This window comes from Capra hircus, chromosome 2 (genome assembly GCF_001704415.2).
Source record: "Capra hircus breed San Clemente chromosome 2, ASM170441v1, whole genome shotgun sequence".
NCBI classification, from domain to species: domain Eukaryota; kingdom Metazoa; phylum Chordata; class Mammalia; order Artiodactyla; family Bovidae; genus Capra; species Capra hircus.
This window is the reverse complement of record NC_030809.1, coordinates 92,236,874-92,242,266: the sequence shown is the minus strand read 5'-3', so window position 1 is coordinate 92,242,266 and position 5,393 is coordinate 92,236,874. Positions and strand designations below refer to the sequence as shown.

The 5,393-nt window shown below is 39.0% G+C and overlaps 1 non-coding gene across 1 annotated transcript; it reads left to right on the top strand.

Moving 5' to 3' along the window:
- On the top strand, nt 1,228-1,299 carry TRNAC-GCA. The gene has a single exon. It is a non-coding gene; the product is annotated as a tRNA-Cys (tRNA).

The following is a 5,393-nucleotide window of genomic DNA, read 5'->3' as shown; positions in this document are numbered from 1 at the left end:
AGTCCAAGGGACTCTCAAGAGTCAACTCCAGCACCACAGTTCAAAAGCATCAATTCTTCGGCGCTCACCCTTCTTCAAAGTCCAACTCTCACAACCATACATGACTACTAGAAAAACCATAGCCTTGACTAGACGGACCTTAGTCGGCAAAGCAATGTCTCTGCTTTTGAATATGCTATCCGTCATAACTTTTCTTCCAAGGAGTAAGCGTCTTTTAATTTCATGGCTGCAGTCACCATCTGAAGTGATTTTGGAGCCCCCAAAAAATAAAGTCTGACACTGTTTCCACTGTTTCCCCATCTATTTCTGCAAAATGGCTGTCTGGGGAGACCTTACAAATAGCTGTAAAAAGAACAGAAGTGAAAAGCAAAGGAGAAAAGGAAAGATATAAGCATCTGAATGCAGAGTTCCAAAGAATAGCAAGAAGAGATAAGAAAGCCTTCCTCAGCGATCAATGCAAAGAAATAGAGGAAAACAAAAGAATGGGAAAGACTAGAGATCTCTTCAAGAAAATTAGAGACACCAAGGGAACATTTCATGCAAAGATGGGCTCGATAAAGGACAGAAATGGTCTGGACCTAACAGAAGCAGAAGATATTAAGAAGAGGTGGCAAGAATACACAGAAGAACTGTACAAAAAAGATCTTCATGACCAAGATAATCACGATGGTGTGATCACTCATTAGAGCCAGACATCCTGGAATGTGAAGTCAAGTGGGCCTTAGAAAGCATCATTATGAACAAAGCTAGTGGAGGTGATGGAAATCCAGTTGAGCTATTTCAAATCCTGAAAGATGATGCTGTGAAGGTGCTGCACTCAATATGCCAGCACATTTGGAAAACTCAGCAGTGGCCACAGGACTGGAAAAGGTCAGTTTTCATTCCAATCTAAAGAAAGGCAATGCGAACGAATGCTCAAACTACCGCACAATTGCACTCATCTTACATGCTAGTAAAGTAATGCTCAAAATTCTCCAAGCCAGGCTTCAGCAATACATGAACCGCGAACTTCTTGATGTTCAAACTGGTTTTAGAAAAGGCAGAGGAACCAGAGATCAAATTGCCAACATCTGCTGGATCATGGAAAAAACAAGAGAGTTCCAGAAAAACATCTATTTCTGCTTTATTGACTATGCCAAAGCCTTGGACTATGTGGATCACAATAAACTGTGGAAAATTCTGAAAGAGATGGGAATACCAGACCACCTGACCTGCCTCTTAGGGGCTTTCCTGTTAGCTCAGAGGTTAAAGCATCTGCCTGCAATGCAGGAGACCCAGGTTCGATCCCTGGATTGGGAAGATCATGAGCAACTTCACTTACTTACTTTGACCTGCCTCTTGAAAGTGAAAGTGAAAGTGAAAGTGAAGTCTCTCAGTCGTGTCCAACTCTTTGCGACCCCATGGACTGTAGCCTATCAGGATCCTCCGTCATGGGATTTTCCAGGCAAGAGTGCTGGAATGGATTGCCATTTCCTTCTCCAGGGGATCTTCCTGACCCACCTGACCTGCCTCTTGAGAAATCTGTATGCAGGTCAGGAAGCAACAGTTAGAACTGGACATGGAACAACAGACTGGTTCCAAATAGGAAAAGGAATACGTCAATGCTGTATATTGTCACCCTGCTTATTTAACTTATATGCAGAGTACATCATGAGAAACGCTGGACTGGAAGAAACACAAGCTGGAATCAAGATTGCCGGGAAAAATATCAATAAGCTCAGATATGCAGATGACACCACCCTTATGGCAGAAAGTGAAGAGGAACTAAAAAGCCTCTGGATGAAAGTGAAAGAGGAGAGTGAAAAAGTTGGCTTAAAGCTCAACATTCAGAAAACGAAGATCATGGCATCTGGTCCCACCACTTTTCACCCCTAGAATGCTCCATTAGAAGCAGAAAACTTGCCTGACTTGCCTGGAGTCTTAAATAAATAAAGATGTTATGTACATGGAGGGAATGTAGGAGAATATTGGAGGTATTCAAAGAAGGCTGGTGTGGCTGTAAGGCAGAAAGTGATGAGGCAATCAGTCTGGTTATAGGTGGAAACTTGATTAGAGTAGGGCAAGAGTAGGTGATAGAACTCAATTAGGAAGATATTACAATGACAAGAGGTGGTGGTAGCATAAATTAGTTGGGTGACAGTGGAGATAGGGAGAGTTGGATGAATTGAAGGAACATTTAGGGATAAAACCATGGTTGGTGATAAATTGGGCTTCTCTAGTGGCTCAGATGGTAAAGAATCTTCCCACAATGCAGGAGACCTGAGTTTGATGCCTGGTTTGGAAAGATCCCCTGGAGGAGTGCATGGTAACCCACTCTAGTATTCTTGCCTGGAGAAGTCCCATGGAGAGAGGAGCCTAGAGGGCTACAGTCCATGGGGTCACAAAGAGTTGGACACAACTGAGTGACTAAGCAAGCACAGTGACGAACTATATATGGGCAGCTATTCCTATTGTACAAATTTGTAGATGACAGTAGCATTCAATAAAATAGAAATTACTGGGAAGGACCGTAATCCTCCCAGTAATGGGAGGAATCATGAGTTTGGTTTTAGACAAAATGGGTTTGTGGCAGTAGGATTCATGGGGCTAGGGTCATGAAGAGAGGTATGAAGTAGAAAAATAAATCAAAGGTCATCTAAAAAGTAATAAACATGTTGCAATATACATGGTTCTGGGATCCAGAGAGTCAAGGGTGGAGATACAAATATGGAGGTATACATGGTATACATGAATATATTTCTATATACACGGTAATTAAAGCCTGGTTACTGATGAGGTTGTCTAGAGGTAAAGTACAACATGCAAAGGAAAGAGTGCCTAGACTAAGCTTGAGGAGGCTGCATTGAGGAAGTGTGGTGAAGCAGACTGAGAAGGAACAACATATGAGGTAGGAAGAAAAGCAGAGAAGCTTCCAAGGAAAGTTGATCCTTCCAAGAGAGGATGGTCAAGAGTGTGCTAAGGAAAAGATATTTCCTATTGGCTCCAACACCATGCTGATTATGGTGACCTTAGCAAGAACTAGTCTACGAAAAAAAATATCTTTCATACACGTTACCCCATCACATAAAACAAAATGATAGTCCCTGAAATAGTATGTTCAGTAGTGTAAAAGAAAAAATCTATATTTAAAAATTGACATGTCAATGGAAAATACATACATAGATTATGACATACCCCTACCCTGAAATGCAACGGTTATTGAAAGTGAGGAAATCTATGTATGATGATATGGAAATATATCCAGATATATAAATAAGGGGAAAACCTATGTTACAGATTAATATGGCTACCTTGATCCATTTTGTACAACCTGTGTAGATAAACAGATTGATTAAAGTAGCTATGAAAGGGAAAATTGAAAAGAATTTGTAGTACCAGATTGTGAATAGTGTGCTTCTCTTGAACTGCTAATAAACGGTGGGAAGAGGAGGATAGGGATGGGGTGAAACCTAAGTGGGGGGATTATGGATACTTTTTTGTGTATCTCAGTTTCTTTTTAAAAATGATGACATGCTAAACCTCCCTTTCATTTTGTGTTGTAAGAAATATTTTATAAAAAACTAAATCAATATAAAAGCTAAACCTATAAAATAACCACTTCCAGAAGTACATCCGAGAAATGGGTAATGTCACATAAGCCAAGAAAGTTCAGCCAAAACATTCACTAATTGGAACCTCTTTTGAAGTACGAAACAATCCTTTATGATTTCAAGTCAAACGCTGGACATACCCAAAATGGTAGCCTTCCTTAATAAACGCTTCTTTATCCAATATGAATTCCCATCATTTGTACAAACCTATCATAGATCTATGCTCAGTACATACTTCCTTGGATTACATAGTTCTGCTCAGTTTATTTTACTTTTTCCTTTTGGTGTGATTTTTAATTTTATGCATTTATTTATTTTTGGCTGTTGCTTCAGGGGCTTTTCTCTAGTTTTGGCAAATGGGGGGCTGCTCTCTAGCTGCCGAGCACGGGCTTCTTATTGCGGTGGCTTCTCTTGTTGAGGAGCTCTGGATCCAGTGTGGGCTTCTGCAGCTGCGGCACATGGGCTCAGTAGTTGCAGATCCCAGGCTCTAGAGCGCAGACTCAACAGTTGTGATGCATGGGCTTAGTAGCTCCGAGGCATGTAATCTTCCTGGAGCAGGGATCCAACCCCTTTACCTACCTCTCCTGCATTAGCAGGCAGATTCTCTACCACTGAGCCACCAAGGAAGCCCTCAGCTTATTTCTAAAATTAATGAATAGGGACTTCCCTGGTGGTCCAGTGGTTAAGATATCAGCCTTCCAATACAAGAAATGTGGGCTAGATCCCTGGTTGGGGAATTAAGATCCCACATGCTGTGGGGCAGCTACTGAGCTCACATGTCACAACTAGATAGAAGCCTGATGGAAGTAAGGAAGAGCCAACCAACACGCCCCAGTGGAAGATCTCCCATACCGCAACGAAGATTCTACATGCTGCTACTAAGACCCAATGCAGTCAAAGAATAAATACATAAATATTTGACAAAAGAAAAAGGAGGCAATGATGAAGAACAGTCCAAGATTCATGGTCTTATTAATTTTCCTTTTCTTTAGCGTATGTATGGTGTGTGTATATCTGTGGGCTTTAGGGGGATGGATATACATACAAATGTACATTATATATCTATTTATACTGTGTATATACAGTTGACCATTCAACAACATGGGTCTGAACTACATGGGTCCACTTGTACATGAATTTTTTCAATAAATGCATACTCTAGTATTATAAAAATAAAGTTTATTCTTCTATATTAAGGGTTGAAATATCACATGCAAACTGAAACTGATTTTTAAGAATCCTTATACTGTATACATAGCTATATAGTTGTACATAGAACAATAAATTGATTTATTTATATATTAGTCCCAAACAGAATTCTCCACATTTACTTATTCATTTAAAAATGGAATCATCTCACTCATTTTAATTTTTTAGTCGCTGAAATTCATACCATTTTCCAATATGTCAAACACATATTACAAAGCTTAGGTAGACGTGACATATAAGATATTTTAAGAAGTTTGTTTTAAAATTGAACACCTTAATTTTAGTAAAAAGGATAATATCACTAATAGTATATTGTTATTTACTGTTTTAATTAATATAATTAAAAAATCAAGGTGAATAAATTTCAGGACATTCTTAAAATGCTATAAAAGTATTCTAAACATATTAGAAATATTTTCCATTAGTTGCATTTAGTATCAAAAATAGATCATTTATAAAATGTATGTAACAGCCTTGACCAAAGTCCACTAAATTTGCATACTTTGTAATTTAAGAGAAACTTAACTCGAGTCACTCTTCATAGGTAAAGCATCTACAACATGAAACAAAAAGAAAGAAAAGACTTTAATGACA